The sequence below is a fragment of the Zonotrichia leucophrys genome, chromosome 3 (genome assembly GCF_028769735.1).
Source record: "Zonotrichia leucophrys gambelii isolate GWCS_2022_RI chromosome 3, RI_Zleu_2.0, whole genome shotgun sequence".
Lineage (NCBI taxonomy): Eukaryota > Metazoa > Chordata > Aves > Passeriformes > Passerellidae > Zonotrichia > Zonotrichia leucophrys.
Window position 1 is genome coordinate 33,353,860 of NC_088172.1, and position 24,919 is coordinate 33,378,778.

The window sequence follows — 24,919 nt, forward strand, 5'->3', positions numbered from 1 at the left end:
TACAAATTCCATGTAGTTTGGTGAGACTCTTCACCCTCCTTTGCTGCACACAATTCTACAACTCTCACTCCAATGATCCTTCATAAGTATACCAGAAACAAAAAAGGAAGACACTAAATATATTCAGAAATTTGAAAACAAAGCTGTGAAATGAAATATGAGTTGCAGTTTCTGTCTAAACATGCTTAATTTAATTGGTGCTGATTACTTATATGCATATGACTAAACTCTTTTTTTCCTATTTTAAATATCTACACTTCTTGTTAAGCTGGTTAGTCAGCATCCCCTTTCTGGTAGTAGTAGCAAGTGCTACAAGTGGTTTAACAGAAGTTTAGAGGAATTTAAGAGCCAAATTTCTAACCATGATTATCCTGTTCTACACAGAAAGGCTCTGTCAGTGAGTAATAACAATCCAGCTACTTCTATACAGAAGCGTGACATTAATTTGATCTGCTGCTGTTCTGAGACATCAGCTTTCATTACTTCATCATTTGCTCTCATTCAAAAACTTTATTTAGTAAATTAAAAAACTTAAAAAAAACCCTTGAATGCTTTCTAGGCTATATACTATTAAAAACAGGCTTAAAACTTTGCCTTTTCTGAAGATGAAAACTCTGTATAAACTCTAAAGATATCTACACACAAGCAGGAACTAGGGACAATTTATCTTGCTTATTTTGTAATGATTAATGAAACATAGCTTTCATTCTGATAGAGTCAACAAGCTTGTCTTAAATGTGTTAACAAGAACTGGAACTCTGGAATCCACAGGCCTCAAACCAAGTAAAGTTTCCAAAAATTAATTTTCTACATTTTAATCAATAGTCCTTTTGCTGATGTGCTTTCTTTAGAAATCTCAACTATCTTCACTTTTCTGTTTATTACCAAAGAATCTGAAACAGAACATCTCCCATACACAAATGTCTGAAAAGTTAAAAAAAAACCCCAGACTTTAAATTTCTGTTTCACAAATTATGGGGTTTTAACATTATCTTAATGTGATCCTAAGGAATCCCATGCAATAGAACTCATTTATACACAGTATCATTTATATGAAGAAAATTATTTCATTTTTATGCACATACACATGGACACCACACCTATTAAAAGTGGGGCTGAGGAAAGCCCAGAAGTGACTCTAACACAATTTGCAGGAAACAGTTTTATTTTGTGTTATTGTAGAGCTGGTATCACAAACATTCCTCCCACCTCCGGCAACTGCCAAGTGACAATCCTCTTCTTCAGAGCATTTACTTTCATTTTGTTTCCTCCAGAATATGGAAGATTCATTTGCCACACAGAATATTAATTTCTCAAGGATTTCATTCTCAGTAACACTACACGGAAAAACTGAAATTCTCCCAGTAATTCTGCTCAGAAGTTTCCAGCATTATGAATTCTGCTCCCTCACGATCCAGTACCATTTGAACTAAATACTGGCCTTTCAGTTTTGCTTTCTTTTTCCCCCTCCTGAGCAGGCAAGAAGAAACTAGGCGATACCAACACACTCTGATCTTCTCAAAGTGGGTGCTACAACCGGAGATGAAACTACTTGGTTCTTATGCAATTAACTGAACAGCTGATAGTACAAAAAAAAAACCCAAACTAACAAAAACCCTGGAATTTTCAGACTACTCATTCCACTACAAATAACCAGCTTTTGCAAAGAAAGGCGCTGACATGACACACAACTTCTCTGTATCCCCAGCATAAAACAACAGTGAAAAACTCCAAGGTTTCAAGTGTGTGTCAGTCTGCTTCAAAATCCACCTTGAACTTTTTTGTGCTTTTAAAGTCTGCATAACTTCAAGAAGAGCCAGGGAATAGTAAAACTAACTTCTTTTAGTGTATTTTTTTAGTTCCTCCCTTGCTACAGGGAAGTATATGTGTCTTCTACTTATCTGCCCACAGCAGGTGAATGGACATTAAAAGAAATTGCTGTTATCAATGACTTCAGCTGTCTTCTAAGGATGTTCTCTTTGGACAACATGCATTTAAACTACCTGTAGATTTCTACAATTGCCTAAAAGCTGGAAAACCCAGCCAACTCTAAAAAACCACAACTAGAGACTACTTTTACCTCAGTAAGCATCACTTCTAATTCACAAGGAGTTGCAGCCTAGCTTTGGACATTAATATCTCATTAAGTGCGGGCTAGCACAGTCCTCCAAAGAAAGTACAAGACAGTCTAAAATAACATCAAAGACTTTATACCTTTAATGACAGTAAACAAAAGTAAAAAAATAAATCAGGCTTCAAAGACTGCTATTGATACATCTGTGCTTGAATGGATTTAAATCCAAACACTTCAACTTTTTCATTTGAGAAGCCAAAAATTTAAGAGCAGTTACAGGTAAATGCCGCTATCGGTACATGAACAGACACAATATGTAGGGCAGGCAAAAGCAGAAATTGTGAATAGAAACAACCCACATTTGAATTATCATCTAAAAAAATATCAGATGGTGATTTTATGAGCAAAATCTCTGATTAGATGTCTAAATTCCAGATTATTCATCTTCACACAAAATAAAGCATTCTCTGAAATCATCTACCCAACTACAAGCTTCCCTTCACTATTTATCCACTTTGCTTTTCTCTTCATCTTTGCACAGAAGAGAAAAAAGCTTTCACATAACTCTTCACAAAGGCACACAAGGGCCTTCTTCACCCTGACTTTAATGTCATGGTACCAAGTCAAAGTAGTTCAGAAAGCTAAATGCAGCTCCTCTGTGCGATACAGCAGTGCTGTCTTTTCAAAACCACCAATTTAAAATCACATTTTGAAAAAGGCAAACAGCGTTCTAAGCCCACAGATAAGAACTTAGATTAAGCAAAAGAACTAACACTAACCCACATTTCTATTTTCTTGACACCATGAATAATGTAAGGAAATGGATAAGAACTTATCAAGAAATTTGCTGCAAATGCAAAAGGCTTAAAAGCCTCTATGCACCTATATGCCCAGGTTTTCTGGCTCCCACCACCTGGATGTCATGCAAAACTTTCCTAGAATGCCTAAAACAAGTTTTAACTTTAGGACAAAATTCCACCACTACACAATAACAATTTTTAGAACAAGGCCTCACTCACAATCTCACCTAGAACCTGGAGCACATGGGAATGAAGGCAAAAGAACTCCAGCTGGCTCCACACAGCACCAGCTCAGGTCTCTGCTTCCCCTGCCGTGCTCCAAGGCCGCTCCCAGCCCACACCTCCTCTGGAAGCAGCACTACAGTTCAGGTTTGTGATGCTGCCAGTAACTCCTCACAGACTTGAATGGACTCTGTGCAGAGCCACTGCTGCACAACCCACACCAAAGTTTATCTATATGTAAATAAGATAATGCACAGTTGACCACATGTCATTTGTTTGCTGTAATATCAAACCAGGCTCTCCCTCTGCTAATTAATGAATAAGCACTAAAGTATGAAGGACTCTGCTTCAAAGAACTGTAAGACATATTACTAAGCCTGATACAACAAGAAACCAAATTGGAAAAGTGAGATAAAGCAGTCATTCACATGAAGACATTCAACAACTCTTGCCAAGTATTTGGAGACATCAAGCAAGGCAGGTGGAACTCTAAAGGAGGATGTTGGACAGCACAAGGACACTGGTGAAGTTATTGAATAAAGACACAACCAACACAAAGTCCATGTGCAGGAGGCAGCAGCTCACCACCTGACACCACATGAGAATCTGCAGCGGGGGGAAACTGGTCAAGTTACTCACGGCTGAAACCATCACCTGCAGTTTGAAATGCTGCTGAAAAGGTCAGAAACTGTGCAGACACACAGAACCAGCAAACGTGACTGGAAGGAGTGATTAAGAAAAAGTCTCTAAAGAACAGAAGTCACACAGAACAAACTTGCTTGCACAGTCAGGTGACTGCAATAACTCTCCTTTTCCTTGCCCTGATGACAGCTCACATTAAGCTGCCTATTCCATGCACTACATGCTGGAAAATACTAAAAATGCAACCCAAGTATCTGCAAAATTCAGCACTGTAATTTTCCTCTCTCTATCTAGGGAAGTGCTTTAAAGCATATCACCAAAAATTTCTCAGTGCTTTTCTTTCAGTCCAAGTACATGAAACCACGTGCAATACATCACAAAATACTCCTTTTTCAGCTACTTCAAATCAAAGAGAGGGGAAAGACAGGCATATTTCCTCTTTCCAGCCATGTCTGCTACCCAAACTGACAGTCACAAGCAGACAGGCAATAAGGTGACAGCTCACTAATCAAGTTGCAAGACATTTAATATTTTAACAGAAAAAAAACCCTCCAACCTTACAATTCACTCAAAAACCTCACAATATTTGCCCCATCTCATACAACACTACTATGACAGAAAAATCTCTCCAAGAATTTATTGAACAAGGTTTTTTAACAGGGAACAGATTTTCCAAAACAGGAATCAAATTCCCTCCCCCTCAGCTCTCCTCTAGGCACAATGGAAAATCCTGCCAGTCTAAGATTTCTTCTCCTAGTTTGTGAGGCTTGGAAAGTTTTAGTTATTTGCAAGTTTGAGAAGCTGCTTAAATCATACATTCAACAACCATAATCTGAGTTTCTAGTTTGGTGGAGCTAAATGCTACTGGAACTAATTGATGACAATGGCAAACTCAAAATTAAACCAGAGCAAACCCAAGCACGCAAAGATAATACTTAAAAAAAGTTGTTAGAGAACTTCTTGCTTGCAGAAACAGAAATAAATGATCTTCCAAACAGCTTCAGAGGGATGTTATGTTTACAGGGAGAACCACCCCATCAATCAGCTAAGATAAAACTTGAGCTATTACAATGAAAAACTAACAAAGTATTTGTGTGTTGTATAGGTGATTAACACTTGAAAAAGTCTGAAAAATCTGTTGATGAAAATTTGTTTGAAATCACTTTAAAATTGTTATATTTCACAACTACACTTTTAAGCTAAAATAAAAGTTGCAAAAAAGATTGGAAATAAAAAAAATGGACTGCAAGCATATTTAGATTTCTAGGGACAGTTTTAAGTAAAATTTATAAAAGGAAGAATTAATGATTGAGGAAATGCAATTCCCACTGTTAGGTCAGGAAACAGATTATGTTGTTTTCAATCTGAATGAAGAGATTATGTTCACTGTTTCAAGGAATGGCTACGTGGCTGTGAGGTCTCATATGGGAAAATGCTTTCCCAATTTCTATTGCACAAACATATTAGTCTACCTTACTTGAACAACAAACAAAATAATCTTATTTAAAAAATCAAGGCATAATTTTTGGTAGGAATTGTCTGTTTCATCCTGTTAAGTATCTGCACATTTTGCTGGTTTAACAGCATCTACACATTTCCTCATGGCTATATTAGTTCTAATAGACCCCCATGGAAGTCAGGATGGATACTTACAAATACTGAAACATACAGCTTCTCCTCCAGACCACAGAATTACCAAAAAGCTCTTGAACTCAGTAAGACTCTTTCCATTGTTCTCTCCTCTTCCCCTCCAAGGAAGAGTTTTTCTTTGTTACAGCAGCCACTCACAAAACTTTGAGATGTTTGTCAATTCTAACACAAATGAGTTGCAGCAACTGCAGCTCAATTGAAACTTTGGGTAAAGACACAATTTATGTTCTTTTGTTTATAGCACCACTACCCTTTGGACTTTTGGAAAAGGCTGCACCAGCCAAAACTTTTCTCTGTCAGTCTTGCCTATGATCTCTTGCTTCTTCAAAAGCAAGATACAAAACCACCCAGGTTATGTTAAAATTCACAACCTAAAGTATTCAGATTAAACTAATGAAGTGTTAAACTACCTTTGCCATGAGGGAGGGAAGTAGATGGAGCTGAATAGGAAAAGACAGGACAAGCAGCCTGGGCAGTATCACACTGCTGTAGCTGCTTGCTTCAGCATGTGGAAGAACATCTGCAAGTAGTCTGACATTCTAGAAAATATATCCTGACTTTACAAAAAACTTCTTCTCTGTAAATCCAAATATTACATACTGATTGATGATCACTAAACCTTTCTATCCTCGACAATTCTTCATTCCTGAAATGAGGTGAATTTATGACAAACAGATCACTAACCTATTTGCAGCCCCATGGGGACGTGAACAAAAGGATGATGCCACAGCACACAGCAGTCTTCCTCAAATGCTCTGCTACCAGAGACTGAAATGCTTTTTTGATGTTGAGGGAAAGAAAAAAATGTCAAAGCCTCAAGTGAAATAGCTTTCATACTTAGTTTGTTATCCTTTATAACTCTTTTCACTATTCAATATTTTAAAGAAAGATTAATGGCAGTCAGGGATGATTATCTCTAGGTTAAGGAGTTTATACTTAACCTTGTCAGTGACTGGATGGTCACTGCTGTTTTCATATGGAGAATGCCAATGGTGGTGTCCAAACTCAAATTACCAATGCTGGCTTTAACATCTTGTACTGAGGAGTTCTGCATGCACGACTACTCTACTGAGTGTCCAAAGGTTTTTGGCTATTACCTCTCATGCAAAGCATGCTCCTCCAGCCTCTGCTCACTTCTATGCTGCAAATTATTGTTTAGAGACTTACCCTCTGCCTGCAAAATAGTTCAAGTCTCTGAAGTGTTGGCCATTAGTAACTGTTGTCTACCACTTCAATTTTTATTGTGCAGCTGAAGCAGATATAGATGAACACATCAGACTGAGAATAATAACAACTGGCATGTTTCTGTGCCTCTTATGCTGAAATGTTCTGTAAGACAATGATGTTAGTTCTGAGCCAGCGGCTGGTTAATTTGGACACCGATGTGTCAAGTGGACACTTGGCAAAAGAATTTTCCATTTCAACCAAGTGTTGAATCCACTTGTGGTGTGTTTGAGTTTCCTCCTCTTCTTTTAAATGTTTGTGCCACCTGGAGTTCTTTCATTAGTCTTGGTAATTTCCAAATTCAGGTACACTAAGTCTCAATACTCCCATGGATCTCCAGGATAACCCACTTGATCTTTCTCTGAGCAATCAAAGGCCTACAATGCTACTGTGAATTAACTTAGAATATTTCAGCTGGAAGGAATAATCTAATCCAACTACTTGATCACTTCAGAGCTGACCAAAAGTTAAAGCATCTTATTAATGGCATTAACTGCCTTCCAACTATTGACACTTCAGGGATAATTCCCACAGTTCATCCCTCAATAACTCCTTATCAGGGACACTGACAAGTAACTCCTCGGTCTTAACCACAGTAAAAATTAAATATCCTAGTAGACAAGTAATTATCTTTAGTAAAGACATTGTCAGCCTTATGTTCAGTTTTTCTGAAGTTATTTCAGATGGCTTTCAGAAGACCAACATAATGTTTCAGTAGTCTTCCCAGGAATTCATTTCTTGCAGTTAATGAAGTATATTTATCAACTTCCTATTTTTCGACAGAGATCTTTAGCATTTTAACTCATTTGAAGATTCTTCACAATCCATTAGTGACTCCAACCAAGTTGGCCTGTTTGTCTAACTGCTTGCAACAACTCTTTCAACTCACTTCTAAGTATCACCCAGCGTCACTCAGAAAGTATCAGGTATCTTCTAGTATCAAAGTGGATATAAGGTTTTTCCACATTCTCTATTAACTTGAAATTCCCAATTAAGGCCTCAGGCTCATGGGACTTACTTCACAGAAGACTGTGGAATCCTCTGAATCCTTCCCCCTCAGGAAAATCCCCAGAGGATTGCCTTGGAAAGACTTACCATAGAGTTTTCCCAACCTGGGCGGACAGAAAGGACTCCCCCATGGACTCCTGCTTAACACTGATCCATCCCAGTTCCTTTCCCCAAACTTCCCCTGGTTTCTCTTTTCCCTGTTTCCTCACTGGTTGTCGTAGCCCTGGTGGCCAGCCCAGTCTCCCCTGTAAGCCACTGCCCTGTGCCCCCCCTACATAACCCTGCTGTCTTTGTCCCTGCTCCCTCTGGCGCTGCAGATGCAATAAACCTGGCTGGAGTTCATCACACCAGGATCCTTCCTGTCCCTCTGCTGAGCTCCCTGGGCCTGTGTGTGTGCAAGGACTTGAAATGGCTGCTCCTGTGGCCTCACTCTGAGCAGCTTCTCAAGGAGACACTTCAAAGAAGGCTGCAGCACTTCTACCACCCTGCAACACATCCCTGAAAAACTGCATGGAGCACAATGCTGGGGAGAAGTTCTTGGGGTTTTGGTGGGGAGCTGGGGTTGGTCAGCCTGGAGGAGAGAAGGCTCTGAGGAGACCTTAGTGCACCTTCCAGTATCCAGAGGGGTTATAGGAAAGCTGGACCAAGGCACTGGAGGGATAGGGCAACGGTAGGCGGCTTTAAACTGGCAGAGGGCAGGTTTACAGCAGGTATTTGGAAGGAATTTTTTACCATGAGGATGGTGAGGCACTGCTGGCATCAGTGCCCAGGGAAGCTGTGGATACCCCATCCTTGGAAGTGTTCAAGGCCAGGCTGGATGGGCATTTGAGCAACCTGATCTAGGGGAATGTGTTCCTGCCCATGGCAGGGTGGGGGAGTTGGAACTGGATGATCTTTAACATCCCTTCCAACCCAAACCAGCCAGTGATTCTTTGAACATCAGACATTACAAGATATTTATCTACTATATTTGCTTCTATTAGTTTTCTTTCCATTTTTTCTTTAAATGCACAAAAAATTCTATTTTTAGTATTTTAACCTACACAGTCTGTGTAGTAGACAGAGAACACAATCCTAGCTAAACTCCTTCCACTGTTTGCATAAATACAGATTCTAGAAAACCCATTTCTTTGGTACATCTAACTCTATAGTTTTCAAAAACAAAACCCCCTAAAACAACAACAAAAACAACAAACAAACACCCCCCCCCCAAAAAAAACCCCAAATCCAGAAAAACCAGAAACACCTCGAACAAAACAGTAACCTTCATCTTAACTAAATCCCAAAGAACACTGGTACACACAATTCAAAAAATTGAAATGGAGAAGTCCCCTGATCTGTCCTTGATTTCTGCTGGTTTATATTGCTACTGAAGAAGGAGAGCAAATGAGTCAAAAAATGGCACAACAGTAAGATGATGATGACAGTAAGGTGAAAACTACTATTCCCACATGGATAATGCACAGCAAAGAGCAGCTTCCCCTTCACCAAATCTTCATAACACACAGAACCAGTGAAGCACTTCAAAAATTAAGAGTAGCTCCTCTGCACCCCCCATTCAAGTTACCAGAAAACACACATGAGGTTCATGGCAGTCACCTGCAAGAGGCATCCAGAAGTATTTGGATGGACCTAACTGAACTAAACAAAGCTTCTGATAAAGGCATGGCTCTGATCACCAGGGATGGAAAGCAGATGGCAGAAGGGAGATGCAACTGTTATTCAGCACTTACTTATCTGGGAATAATTTTACCTACACAACCTATCAGCCTATCAGTGCATCCAAATGGACAAATAAAATATTGTCAAATTTTAGATTTACAAAACTGCTTTACAGTTCTGCACAAGTAATAAAAGAACGTGATACAGCATGAAGCAGGATGTCAGGTAAAAGGTTTTCTATTTTGCTATGTAGGTCAATATAAGAGGAAGAAAGTAGTAAAAGGGAAAGCCAGAAACAAAATGCCAAAAGAAATCAAAGAATGAGAAAGAACAGGTGAAGAAGATGATGAAGACACAACAGGCATTCCTGCTTGTGAGGTCAGCAAATTTTGCTTATTTACATTTGCTCCAGTACTTACTACATTTTTTTATGTACAGTCCCTAAGTACTTGGGAAGGTGTAAGAAGTTCCTTGTGGACCTAAACTGCACCACGCTACCAGAACCCTGGGGGAGGAAGCAATTCCTACCTTTAAATCCAAACAAAAGTTTTTGAAAGAAACTTGGGAAGCTGTGTCAAACATTTGAGGGCAAAAGACTTAAGACTGGATTTTGTTTTTCTTCTTGGATACTATATGCAAAAGGAAGTTACATTTTAAACTACACTTAATTCTATTTCTACTTCACCTGAATAAAACATTCTTATCTCTAAGTGTAACAACTAAGACTCAGTACTAAATGCATATTACTTCTCATAAAGCCCACCAGGCGAAAATGCCTTTTCAAACTGAACCAATTGGTTTGCATAAATTCAAAACTAATTATTTTATCATGTTCTGATTAAAAAAAAACAGGCACTCAGAGAAATATGATATGCTTATGCAAGTTAAAAAATGGTTCCAACTGAACATTTCAAAATTATTTTATGCAGTTAAATGCATAACTGCTTTAACAAAATGAATGGTAAGTTTCAGGTTGTATTATTACAGCATTGAAAAATCAGCTTAATTCACACATCTTGTTCTTAAAGATGTGGATTTGACACAAAACACAGCAACTGTTTCAATGAAAAACAAATCTACGACCTCCTGGATGACTTATATGAATCCCATCTCCTGTGGGCCAGCAGGGTTTGCCAGGCACAGCTGCCCTCCAGCCTGCTGCTGGAAGAAATTCCAGCTGTGGCATGGGGAACCTTCACTGAGGGGTACCTGGGCACTGGAAGCAGCTGACACCAGAGTCAGAGGGACGGTGTGAGGAGTGCTTGCACCTGAACTGGGCCCTGCTGTTACTGCAGCTGCTGCTTCAGGTGGGGCAACCCCTGCTGCAGCCCCACTGGCTTCCACACCAATGCGTCATTCCCCTCATCTCCAGCCAGGACACTTCATCCATGCCTAGCAGGACACAAAAAATGCTCATTCCACATAGAAAGCTAAAAAGAAAAACTTTTAATAACAAAAAAGGCTCTCCTACATATCTTTAAATATATAGCTCTAATAAATTAGGACTGGAAAAAACCAAAAGAAGTCCAAGCAATACAAGAACAATACTTATTGGGAAATATGTTTACTGATTTAAACTTTAAATCTTAAATGCCACTGCCAAACTACGACTCTACAAGAAAAAAAAAAGCACCACAGAGGTTTTTACAAAATAGTATATTAAAATGGTAGAGCTCCATACATTATAAATGCTTGCCCACGTATTTCCTTGCTAAAAAAATCAAAATACAATTTTCAATCACAAAGGCAGCAGTTTCTTTTACATTATTACTCATGATGTGTAAAACCACTAATTCTGTTATACTGCTATGTCTGATTCTATAATTAGGAGACTATGTATCAAAGTAGCACAGAAAACTAACTTTTCTATGGGAACTACATCTCACTCTTACACCACAGTCTCAATTGTTCTTTCAAATGTGTTAAGCCACACAACATTCTAACATAGTAATTGACATTAAAGGTCTCTAACCCACACAACAGTACATGTGGGGGTCTTCACAAAACAAAGATTTCAGACTCAGATTAAAATTAAATTCAACAGCTCTCTTGTGAAACATTTAAGACTTGGCTTGAAACAATTATAAATGATGGCAGCAAAACACTCCGGCATCGACAAAACCTTGTCAGGAAAAACCACCTGTCCCTGCCTGAACACCCACACTTAATGATCTCCACACATTCCTAATCTACCAGAACTGATGTATTATCAGCCTCTTGGTATCTGAATGGACATAAATAAAGCACAAAATACCACCTACAACCTCAGATAAGTACTTAAGGGAGAAAAAAAATTCAACTCTTAGAAATGTTTTATTTTTCATGCTAGAGGAAAATGGCAAATCCAATTAAAATCTAACATATGTGGATAGATATTTAATCAGACTACAACACTTAGATCCCAAATACAGACAAAATAAACCAGTCCTTTAATCCCTCTACACAGTTCTACCTTTTTCATGGAATCTTACAGACTACCAAATGTCACATCTTTAAGGAAAAATATAATACATAGACAGTTATATGGTAGTATTTTTTTTAATCTTGAGCAATCTTGGTTTTGTGAGTAATGCAAGATCTAAACCTACTTTGTCTTATCAGTACTGTTACAGTAGGTATTTGCTTATTGTCAAAATACTGTAGTGACAGAAGTTCTGCAATTTCTTCAGACTATTAACTCATCATTGTGCCATGCCAGAACTTAAATTTAAACAATATATATCATAGAGGAGACAAGCAGAAGACACTGGAAATATAGGACTCAAGCTAGACTTCTTATTTTTAGATCAACTACACAAAGTCATTTCCAGCAAGTCTAGCTTTGTATTTAATCAATACACACATGTGAAGAGTTACAGAATTAATGCAGCTTTTAAAAGCTCACTTCCTTTTTGAAGAGATTTATGATCTAATTTTACATGAAACTTCCTATCAGCCATGCAAAATGACTATATGACTAGCTCAATCCATCACCCAAAATTCTTCCTAAAAAAACATGGATGAAATCTAAGAGCAAAGTTATGAACACATAGATTTGACATGACTCCACTTCCACTAGGATTTACATACTGAAAGCATTATATGGAAAGACAGATAACCAGATCTACTACCTGTAACTGAGACTTTTGCCAACACCTCAGTGAAGCAAGAGGCAACCTATCCTGGAGTTGCATGAAAAATTAACTTAAAAATAATCACAATTACAAAATGTAAACCAGACTATTTAGTCCAAGGTACAAAAAAAAAAAAAAAAAAAAAGCCTGCCTAGAAAGGCTGCAGATGTGTTTTTAGCATAGCCTGCAGAGGACAGCAGATCATATCACCACTCAAGTTTAGTGCAAAGAGATGCATACACAGAGAACTGGCAAAAAAATCTAGTGTGGCTCATTACTGAGATGCTTTTGCTATGGAGTTGGGCATTTTCTTCTTAACTCCTAAGATGGTTGTCATAACCTCCTCAGATGTATTTCTTCTACATACCTACAACTGCTCTTAAATAACCATGTTTAGAAAAAGTATTTGTTAAGCAATAATGAAATATAATCTTTAGAGAAAAGTAGTCTTTATTTGTAAACTAAACATTTCACATATGAGCTCTTGCCTACTATTCTAAAAGCCACAGCAGGTACTCTGAGTGAGATCCAAACTAAATCTTGCTGTAAAGTTTCAGCATGCAAGCCATTGTATAAACTGTATATAACTTGTTTGAAATGACACTGAAACAGCTGGAACGGAATTCTTTACATGTTTTGATGCTATTTAAAATGCTTTTCCACTATATGTCTGTAAAGTGCCTCCAACTTCATTATTAGCAACACTACACAATTGGTTTATTTGTTACAGGAGCTTTTAAAGAAAAGATTTCTTTCCTCAGTGCCAAGACAAAGGCCTGGGCACTGGCTTATGTGCAATAAGCAAGACAACAGTTATGGGTGGGGAAATCCCAATTCAATGAGGCAAACATTCTCACCCAAATTACTCGAAGAGGAAGAAGACAGGTAACTCTCTTACATGCCTCCACTTTTGACACACACAATGAGAAGCACTTACACTTCATGTCTACTGTCTTACACTGTTTCCTCTGTAGAGTTTCTATCAAACTTTGTAAAAAGAAAATTCAATGTATTAATCCTCATCTTACAGGAGATTCTCAACAAATAAACATTCAAGAGAATTTAGGTTTCTTCTTAGTGCAACAGACAGCTGATTTTCATATAATTCCACATTAAAAAAAAAAAGCAGGAAGACATACAAGCAGGAATTCAAACCTTCTACTGGCTTACTTGCCTCTGTGTATAAAAACTTGGTCTAATAATTTGGGGATTTTGGAAACCCCTGTACAAAGCAAAAGACGAAATTATCAAGGAGAATGCTTCCACACATGCTGATTATTCAGAGTACACTCAAATATCACTAAATGAAGGAGAGGGGGCAATATCTAAAAGGGCAAGAGATAGAAAGTGCTGTTTAAAAATCAGATCTAGTTTACATTTTCAGCAAGCTGATGTTCTGTTAACACACTTGCCCTAAACATGCACAACATCTGGCCCACCGAGAGCATTGCAGAGGAACACCCAAGGAAAACAGCTACATAAAGACTTCAGTGTACTCCACAATCCACTGTAAGATTTAATACAAACTGTCATAACAAGAGGCATCTTCTCAAAAAAAGGGAGGCGAGCCCAGCTCTTTCAGCCAACTGCTTGCACCATTAGCTCAATCACGATAGCAGATACAATTACAATTGCCTCAGCGCTGTGCCAACATCCCTAACACAGAAGATTTTTTACTACAGAGTGACACTCCGTGAAAAAAATAAAAACAAACCATTGTTATTAATGCAGAAAAAAGAGTATTCAAATAACATGGACTTTCCTATGCACAATATCCACATAATAAACTGCAGAATGTGCATTATCAAGCAGTTTCTCACATGCATTTGCCTACTAACCATTCTTCTGCGCCAAATTCCAAATTTTCAACTCTGAACACTTCAGAAAACTGTCAGGTGATTTGGTGTCAATTCCACCCATATAACCCAAACTACACCGCCACTAAATTAGCATTTCCCCTTTAATGTGAGTTTCCTTCTCCCACTTCCCTAGCATATTTATACTCGTGTTGACACTGAGTTGTTGAGCAAATTAGGCAACATTTCCCTCAGCTTCTCAACAAAACTGCGACTGTTGTTAACATCTGGTTCTAAATCTAGACGTCACTAAATATAACACAAAACTATGCTTTATGTGTAAAAACGGTAACATGGCATAGCTGTTATATTTCAAATGCATTCATATCCCACATACCTGAAGAGCTACACCACCAGCTCACTGAAACTACGAAGGCCTGATCTCTCGATGGAGATGCAACAAAGAGAAAGTAAAATAAACCTCAAAGTATTTTGTTAACAGGCAGCATATACAGGGAATATTAGGCGAATTAAGAGTTTTACTGATTCACATTGCTCAGAAAAAAGCATCCAATTGCTCAGAAAAAAGCATCCGGAAATCAGGTGATAAGAACCTCTTTATCACATCTCAAACACACTGCACATTTTGGTATTAAGCCATCTTGCTACAAACTGTAAACGAGAAGAATATAAACCGTCCCAAAATATTTTCTCTCAAAGAAATAAGGGTCTGACCTCAGGAAATACACGAAAGAAAACAATGCCAAAACAAAACCCAAAAATCTTTGCACAATAACTGCCACGGAAATTAACCCCAAACTGTTCGCTGTACGCACGATCCACTCAGGACAGGAGGCATTTTCCTCAACTTTTTGTTTTTGTGGTCTGCACGGGCAGGTTTGAAGCAGAATCAAACCCTAGCGCTTCATTGTGTGCCACCAGCTACCAAAGGCATTCGGCCTTCTCGCTGCTCTCTCAGGAAGCGGTTATTACCTTTAAGAGCACTAAAAAAATAACACAAGTTTTTCGTACGTTCGAACAAAGCCCGTGTGATCCCAGCCACGCAATGGCCCGTGGGGTCCGAGCGCCGCCCCCGTCTCCGCTCCCCCCGAGCCGGAGCCCATTGTAGCCCCGGTGCTGCGTCCGCCCCCGTCTGCCCCGGGCCCCCGAGGCTCCCCCGGGCACCACCGCGGCCCCGCACACCCCGCCGGGCCGGGGTCGGCCCCCCCCGAGCGCACAATGCCGCCCCTCCCTCGCCCGCTCCCCCGGCGCCACCGCCCCTCACGGCGCTCGCTGTCCCCACCTCGGCGCCGCTCCCGGGCGGACACAAAGGCGGCGAGGCCGCCGCGCAGGCCCCGCGCCGCCCGGTGACCTGCCACAACATGGCCCCCTCCCTCCTCCTCCTCCTCCTCCTCCTCCTCCTCCCCCTCCCCTCCCTCTCCCCTCCCTCGGCGCGCAGCCGAGCCCGCAGACAAAAGGGGGCTGGAGGAAGGGGGGCCCGCCCGCCCGCCTGCGGCCTTCCCAGCGCGGCGCCGGCCCCCCGGGGGTACTCACGGGCTGGCTGGCGGCGATGGAGCCGGAGCGGCCGCTGGGACACGCCTGCCCGCCCGCCGGCCCCTTCCTCCTCCTCCTGCCGCTCCCGCTGGGCGCCGCTCCTTCCTGCCTCCCCTCCCGCCCGCCCGGGGCTCACAACAACATGGCGCGGAGGGACAGGGACAGCGAGAGCGCGGCTGAACCTCCCCGGCCGCTCCCCCCGGCCGCCGCCGCCGCTCGGCCCCGCCGCCCCTGCCCGCCCCGGCCCAGCCGCGCCTGCGCGCCCCGGCCCGGCCCGCGGGGAGGCGGAGGGAGGAGGCGGCGGCCCCCGGCCCCTTCCGCCGCGCATGCGCCGCCCGCCGCCCCTCAGCGCGGGCGCCGCGGCAGGGGAATGTCCCCGTCCCTGCCCTTCCCGCCGGCACACAGCGTCAGTGTCCGGCTCTGCGTGGGTGTGCTCACTCTCACTTACTGTGCCCACCTCTGGGATCCTCAGTGCAAGAAAGACAAGGAACTAATGGAGAGGGTCCAGCGGAGGCCACAAAGATGATGTGGGGTCGGGAGCATCTCCCATATGACAAGACACTGTGGGAACTGGGCCTGTTCAGTCAAGAAAAAACAGAGGGGAATCTCATTAATGCATATAAATATGTCAAAGGCAGGTGCTCAGAATCATAGAATTTACTGAGTTTGAAGGCACTCATCAGGATCAAGAAGTCCAACTCCTGGCCCTGCACAGGATGACATTCCAAGAGTCACATCATGTGCCTCAAAATGTTGTCCAAGTGCTTCTTGAACTCTCTTAGGCTTGGTGCTGTGACCACTCTCCCGGGGAGCCTGTTCCAGTGTCCAGCCAACCTCTGGGTGAAAAACCTTTTCCTGATATGTAACCTAAACATCCCCTGACAGCTTCGAGCCACTCCCTTGGATCGTGTCCCTGGTCACCAGAGAGGAGACATTGCTGCTTGCCCCTCCACTTTCCCTCATGAGGATGTTGAAGACTGAAATGAAGTCTCCCCTCAGTCTCCTCCAGCCTGAAGTGCCTGGCTGGTGCCAGACTCTAAGGGGTGCCCAGTGACAGGAGCAGTGGCAATGAACTAAAACACAAGAAGTTCACCTCAACAGGAGGAAGAACTTTACATTGAGAGTGGCAGAGCACTGGAAAAGGCTCCCCAGGGAGGCCATGAAATCTTAATCTCTGGAGACATTCTGTGACCCTGCCTTGGCAGGGCCTGCACTAGATGATCTCCAGAGGTCCCTTACAACTCTAAGAGTTCTGTGATCCTGTGATTTTAGGCCTTTCAGGAAATGTGGCGGTGGGAGGTGGTGCCCACCTGAGGGCCTGGGAGACAAAGGGGAGGTGAGCCCTGTTTGAGGGGTCCCCAGTGGCCCCTGGTGACTCCTGAGGTCCCCACACCACCCACGGGATGTGTGTTTGCATGTGTGTGTTACACCAAACAAAAATGCATCTCAGCAGTTACTAATTTATTAACTGCTGTGCTAATAGTTGTTGTGTGGTGATTTTGGGCAAAGACCCAATTATTCCCTTCTCATGAGAGAGTTAAAGATGGCATCACTGTACAGCATGGAGGTGCTGTTGGTAAATACAGGTCTGGTGCTAGTAGGCATTGCCAGCACTGCGTGTTCATAACCTCAATCATGATGAGCATAAATTCTGCATATTCAGCAGCCCCTAGAAATTAGAGGGATCTCTGCATGTCAGTGACATTTTAAAACCTGCATTTCACAAGAAAATCCCCTATTTTGCCTTTTTAGCCATTCTTCAAGAGCCTGGTTACAGAATGCTCCATTGCAGCAGTGACAGATACCATCCCCTGATCAAACCTTAAGACCAAACGTGGCCCTGGGTGCCGTGGGCACTGCACCGCCGCTGCTGCTGACCCACCCCTGGCTGTGCGGGCAGGGCGGAGCCAGGCCCCGCTGTCGCAGGGACTCCAGGCCCCGAGCGGGGCTGCAGGAATAGCACCTGAACTGGTGCTACTGCTGGCACAGCAGTTGTGTGGATGAGATGTCTGTGACTACCAACTGTGTTCTTAAAAATAGAGATGTCTCAAAGGAGAAAATCCTCACTGTTTTCAGTATTTATAGACATGGTTAAGAACATAAAAGTTCCCAGCTCCTGATAAAGATAGAAACATTTCTGCAAGAAATGAAAATGATTTCTTGAGTCTAATACTAGTCAGCTAAATACTCGGATGTCTGCAGCCTGCTGCCACTCACGTGGCTAATCTCTGTGATCCCCAGCGTCCCATCCCACTGCCACCTGGGGCTGTCTCCAGGGAGGCTGCAGGGCTGGAAAGCCAATTCCTGTGCTTACTGAGGAGAGAAGGCCTTTAAGTCACAGCCTCCAAGCCAGCCCTTCCCTTCATGCAGACCAGCTGGGACTGAAGGAAACCCTGTTATGCTCTTGGCATCTTGAACACTTACAGCAGCTGGTCTGCATTATACCAGCTCTCCAGCTCTTACCCTTCTGGGGACCCTGTTTGTCCTCAATAATTATAATCAGTGTTTATATAATGCATCAAATCTTCACAAAGAACTCAACGTGCATTTGAAAAGCATAAGCTTGAATGATTTCCACATCAGTGGGCTTCTCAGTGTGCTTTTTCTCAGAAAAACCCAACCTGATCATGAAACAGAAAAATGTTCAAGTGCAATCAGTTTGGGATTTGATCTGATAAATACAATTATTTGATTATTTTCTAAAGTATCTTTTTTAAAAAAGAGAATTAAACAATTCCACCATGACACATCTCACAATTTGATAGTGGCACTAAAGTTTTTGACTCATGCTAAAATAGTTCAATAAATGCCTTTCTCTCTTACCTTTGTTCTGAGTGGAAACTTTAAAAATACTTAATGCTTTAGATAGTTTTACTTGATATCAGTCCATTACAAAATGTTTTTCGTAGCTATTCCTCTTGCTAAGGATGTATTCACAGTTGTCTGGGCTCTGCTTACACTCCAGACATTTCAGATAAACTCCTCCAACACAGTAATGCTTTGGTTTCTGTGAATAAGTATCCTCAATGAAAAATACTAAAAAAGATACACCGTCTACAGTGTAAGACAGTAGCCAAGGATATAGAAAGCCTGGATGCCATTGCCTTCCTCCAGAGTCTTCCTCTGACATCCTGGGTAAGGCACTTAACTGAGGAGCACTCACAGAAACTGAAAGCTGCAGCTCGAACCATCCCTGCTCAGCTAGTGCCTATTCATAAAGAGGTCTACATTCTCTAACTTCAGGACCTAAAACTCTGGACATAAACAGAATTTATCCTGCTGTGCCACGACATTTATGTCCCCCAGCAGTTTTGACAAACAGCGCTGTTGGATCTATCAGAGTAGCAAATATTTAACCTGTATTAATTAAAACGAAGGTATTCTGCCATGAAAATGAAACAACTAGATGTGGCAGACCCTCTCAAACCATCTCCACAAAAAATGCAGCTTGCACTCTTTTAAAACGGAGTGTGTGACATCCTTCACTCCCAGGATGGGGGGAGCACCCAGATTTGATTTCTTTGCTCAAGATTTACAGGCATTACTTCCTTGGAAAAAGTCCCCAGATCAGCAGCCTACTTTGGCTGCCCTCTGCTGCAGCTGGTCTGTTCTGCAGGGAAGAAGTCCAGATCTTCATCTCAGATCTTCTGCTTGCTGGCCTTGCAGTCAGAGAAGCATCGAGTTTGGGTTGGAAGGGATTTAATGACCCTCTAGTCCAAACCCCAAATCTAACTATCCGCTGTCTAATCCCCAGTCTGGCTGTCATCCTACATCTTAAGAGGAGCAGTCATGGATGTGTGAACCTCTGAGTCTGTGAAACATCAGCTGCAGTTAACTACCTACACCTTCACTGAGGGACAGCCCTGCAGCTCGGGGGCCATTGGAGCTGTGCGTCCAAGTTCCAGAGCAGGGCCTTGGAATGGTGCTTTATATCCTTAGCATGTCCCTTGTGAGCTACATCTTGATAAAGTAGGATGATCTGGATGTATGTTTCATGCATTTGCAGGAGCAGATCCCATCCTGAAGTTAACTTTCCTACATCACTACTGCATACCAAATCTAGGCACCCAATGAATTGGGTTCTGCATTCTATTTTGTCAAGAGACTTAATTGATAAAATCAATGAGTCTGAAATGCTGCAGTCACTAGATATGCTGCTAGATGCATTGCTATAGGAATTAATTTGTATTTCATGTTTTAGTCTGGCAGTGACCATAATACACAGGCAGATTTACTGCAGTAAGAGCTCTGTCCCAGTGAGCCCAGGCTCCCCCTTGGCTAATCTGTAGCCAGAGCCTCAGAGAAACAGGCTTAGGAGCTGCAGACTCTTTTCACAGTGAGACTTTCCTGTCTGCATGGTTTTGCCCCACCATTGCTTCAGAAGCACAGCCTTTCCCTGCCACAGCCATTGATGTGCTAAGTCAGGGCTGAGCTTCTGTTCTATTGCTACTGACCACTAACCTGCCCAGCCTCTGCTCAGCCTCAAGTTCTGCAGCTTCTCCTTGTACTGATACTGTTGTCTGAGTTCCCTCTATCTTCACAGCCTGTCTCAGCCCTCTCTTCTGATATGGAAACATTTGACCCACATTATGCAATTGCATCCATTGTCTAGTTTTAATGTTTAAAACAACATGTTTTAAGCTTTTAATCCCATATGTGGGAAGAACACTTCTGAGTTACTTATCCTTCAAATTTCCCATTTAGCACAAAAACCGGTACAAAAAGGCCTTCCCCTAGTATTATTCCCATAAACTCATATGACAACAGCCAGCCTCTGAGTATGCTGAAAAGGCCAGTCTGCTCTATTCCTCAAAATTGTGATATTATTTCCATTTGTTTCCCCCTACCTGTATGTGCACCTGTAAATTTCTTCAAGGAATGCCACATGATCTGTTTTTTATGGTCTAGACAGCAACTGACATAACATACTGAGCTAGTGCACTTTAGTTTAGCACCTACAGAAAATTCACAATTGTATTATAGTAAATTTTGTCACAAATCCCATTTTTGAATGACTCATTACTATACTACTGTTCTAAAATGCTGGCTTGCCATTCTGTCGCACACATGGCCATTGCTCCTGTAGACATTATTAGCAAGACAATAATTCTGCAAGAACAAGAACAAGATATTTAAAAGAGATGCATTAGAGGAGGTGTCAGTGAGTGGCGTGCACAGCCCTGCAGCACATGAACTTGTCCCAAGAACGAAATGTCTCTCCTGAAAATGCTTTGCTAAGTAAGTCTATGCTATAATGGTGGAGGAGACTTGTTTCTCTTGAAGGATGGCTTTGGTCTCCAAGTCATTCATCCCCTCATAATTGGCTGAGGTCTGAACAAACTTCATAAACATACCTCAGATTCACAGCCACCAGAGACTGCTACTGTAACACAACCAGAGTCATTAATGGCATCCCCTCATGTACATGAATGAATGTCAATAGGTGTGGAGAGAAAAGCCAGAAATAATGCCAGCTGTTTTTTATTCACATTCACTTCATTCACAACAGAGTGGCATCAATGCTTATCTTTAAAAAAAGAGCCTGCATCTCTCAATAAAAGTATATTTTTCTTTCCAGTGGAGAATTAAATTACAGGAACTCTCCATGATCGAAGCAGTCTGTGGCTCTTAGAGCTGAAGATTGAATATGATAGTACAAAGAATGAAACCTCAGAGTTGGGCATCAAATTAATTGTCACTCATTTCATATATTAAGTAGTAATGAGTAAACATTGTAATTTCTAAAAGGAGGAGAAAAGTTCAAAGAAATATCCGAAGCAATGGAAGCAAGCACAAGAACTCTGAGTAATAGGGAAGTTTTTGTTTGTTGCTCACTTAGGATGACATAATTCAGCCATATCAGAGCAAGGAAGAGTGGGAAGAATGCATTTTTTTTCTCTCTCCTAGGGAAATACATTTTAAGAACCCTAAGAGCATATCCACAAATTTGGATTTTTTTGCATCAAGTTTCACTAACTTGCATGAGCTAGAGCTTCTCTGTATCTTCAAAAATGCGAAGCTGTAGTGCAAAGGATAAACTAGAAGAAAGATCTGCAACAGTACTTTGACTTACATAATTTCATGTCTTAGGTTCATTTACACCCTTCTACCTCTTGCCATATCAAATACTGATCCTCCCAATTGCCAAAGGTTCTTCTGACAGATCTCTGAACCAGCAGCCTTGACACCAAGTGGACTTTGCTTAGGGTAACATTTGGATATCTGCAGTCATCTCTGCTCTTCTGGTGTAATCACTAGGCTATAATTTTTTCTTCTATCTTAACTGCACCTGAAGCTCACAAGAATTTCCTGTTCTTATACAGTGTCAAGGGGGCCCAACCACAAGCAACCAGATGACTGGACACGTCATTTAAATACCAAACTGGAGCACAGATATATCAGCTCAGAGCTAGTTCAGACCTCTGTTCTGACTCATCATTATAGCATGAAGACATACCCACTGGTTCCCATTTCCACAGAGAGAACCCAAACCTCCTTCTGTGCCAAATATGCCTTCAGAGCAGCAAGGCACAGCACAGTGAGTGTAGAATGCCAGACACAGACTGAGGAAGGGAAATTCCATCTTGCTTCCTGAGCATAAACAAATGGTTGAGCACTGTAATACTGAAAAGTAGGTGCCAATGTTATGCACATATTACATAAATAATAACAGTGTTTTCATACCTCTGTGGGCTTACCTTTAATTATATCTGCAGGTTTTACAGACTTCTAAAGTACTTCTCTTGTTTCTGATGCACCCTTCTTCCTAGGCAGTTAGTCAAATACAGAACAAAATATGAAATTCATTGAGCTGAAACAACGTGGTCTTAAATATTACAAAATTCAAGTTCTTTTTGTGAGTCAGCTCTCCCTCTTGTAGCATAGGACCCTTGTCTTCAGCTAATCTATTATCAGGGCCCAACAGCTGTTTGTGCATCTGCACCCCCCAGTGCTGGGGTGGGGACCCAAGGGTGAGCCAGCATCTGGAGCAGAAAATGGAAAAGGCAGGGTGAGAGGGAAGAGAAATGCTTTGTTTTCCTGTGGGAGCTGCTGGGGGAGGACTCCACCACCCAGCCAGCTGTACCTTTGCTGTCTCTGTGACACCTGGAACAAAGAGCTTTGCAAGTGGGAAGCAGAGATTAGCGCTTCATCAAATGGGAATAATCAATTCCCATTTCCCCGGCACAGGAAAGGCACAGGAAAAGTAGGCACGAGACCACACCCTGCAGCTTGCTTTGCCTACTGGCTTGAGCTGGCTCCAGACAGAAATCCAGTTTGTCTGGAAAACTTCTTCCCTTGTAATACATCCTGTTAGTGGATTGCAAATCAGGAAGTTTTTATGTGTAAATAAGAGGTGCCTTTCCACTCATTTTGGCTAAGGACTAAGAATTAGAGGACATCATCTGTAGATGCATCCAATTTTCATTCAAGGGAACAGTGCTACTTAAGAGTGATTCCTGTACATCCATGTTACATCATGCTGACTGCATCACTGACAAGCGTGATTAAGGAGCTATAATCTCTAGACCAGGAAGAGTCCTCCAAATCTTTTAGCACAGTTCTTTCCTTCATAAGATCTCAAGTGAAAATTTACCAAGTGGAATGAAAACCTGGTTCCCATCTCCCACGCATACTTCCCCTGGAAGGCCAAGAAAAGATGCTTAATCCATTTCATTCTCCCTTTTATTTATATATATTTTTAGCTTTAACCAAAGCATACAGATGGGAGGAATTCGTCTCAACACATCACTATCTTCCCAAGATCATTAGTTCGTCTGTTGGTAAAAATGCACAAGATGAAGCATTAGTTGGAAAATACATGTTTGTTGCAACCTCACAAAGCAGCAGCCAGAGATGTTAAAGAGTGCCATAACTTACTTGACTTTTCCAGGCAAACATTGGTTTTCCCTTTATATTTGACAGTCTAAGTGATGTTTTAGTTAAACAGCATTAAAATTACCCCCTTGTCCTAGCTCTTTGAGAAGCTAGGCAGTTACTGGACACTGGCTGAGCCCCCGTGACCCTGACTAAGCTTATCCCAGGAGATAACTTCACAGGGCTGAAAGCATGGATGGCCCAGAGCCCATCATACAGCTTATAGCCACTCCACAAAGAAATTGTTTTGGGCATGTAGGGGCAAACCCTGGCCTCATGCTGGCCCTGACTGCGAGCTGAAGCACATCCCACCCCTGCGTGGGGGGAGAGCAGTGCAAGGGTGATCTGCCTCACACGTGTTGACAGCAGCAGTGCCAGGCAGGGATAAGCCACCCAGCCCCACCCTGCACTCCCGACTCTGGCCCAGGGAAAGCAAACAGGTGGAGGCAACTCACAAAACTTTCACCAGTGCTGCAAGCAACCTTACCCTATTTTCCTTCCTGGCTGTTGTTCTCCATGTGCTTTCCCTAGTCTCCTACTAGTAGGGCAGGTCCTCTGCTGTGCCACACCACCAAAGCTGGTGCTTCCCTCACTTTTGTGATTAAGAAGAAGAAAACAGGCAGGTGGGCAAACAGCCCTTCAGTCCTCGGGGTTATTGGGAAGACGTGGCAGCATTGGGGCAGGCTGGGGAAGGGAGCTGCCTTCTGTGTGCCCTAAATGTCACTTCTGATCCCAAAAATAAGGATCAGTTTTCATGAAGATTTTAAGGAACTCAGTTTAGTACCTGCAGTTACTATGTCCCCTTTTCACCTGAGGAAAACTGGAATTATTTGGGTCAATGTTATTATGATGTTTCTAACAAAAATTGTACAGAGAAAACAATTTTATTATAAAATGCTACCTTACAGAATGAATATAGATTAACAGGTTAAGCTCTAAGCATGTGTTGAAAAAGTTTATCTTAAAAATAATAAAACTATCTTGTGTTAGTGAAGGTATTATTGTGCATCTACTCAGAAATGTAGGAATGCATTTCAGTGATTAAAATAGAATTTTGGCATGTTTAAGTTCTATTTTTAAACGTGTTTCCTAAAAAGTTTTCATGAAAATGTTTATTTGTATTCTGGTAATGATAGCATTCATTTGATAAAGACTTTGTATAGGACAAGAAAATCTGATCTTGAATTAAGCTTAAAAAATAAATTAAACTTAATTCCAACATTTAAAAGGCATTCTTAAGAGTACAAACTAATGCAAATAAATTATTAAGGCTAAATTGCTAGGAAAAGAAAACAGGAC

General features: G+C 41.7%; 1 protein-coding gene across 4 annotated transcripts in view; it reads right to left on the reverse strand.

Moving 5' to 3' along the window:
- Window positions 1–15,859, reverse strand: part of PUM2 (pumilio RNA binding family member 2) — a 68,478-nt gene extending 52,619 nt beyond the window's left edge. Inside the window, exon 1 of one of the 4 annotated variants that reach the window (XM_064707772.1) lies at window positions 15,746–15,859. The gene's annotated coding sequence lies outside the window, so the exon portion shown is untranslated. Of the gene's footprint in view, window positions 1–6,072; window positions 6,090–14,588; window positions 15,155–15,494; window positions 15,514–15,745 lie in introns of those variants that run through there. The other 3 variants (XM_064707774.1, XM_064707775.1, XM_064707776.1) reach the window with 3 other exon arrangements.
- Between the last annotated feature and the right edge of the window lie 9,060 nt (window positions 15,860–24,919).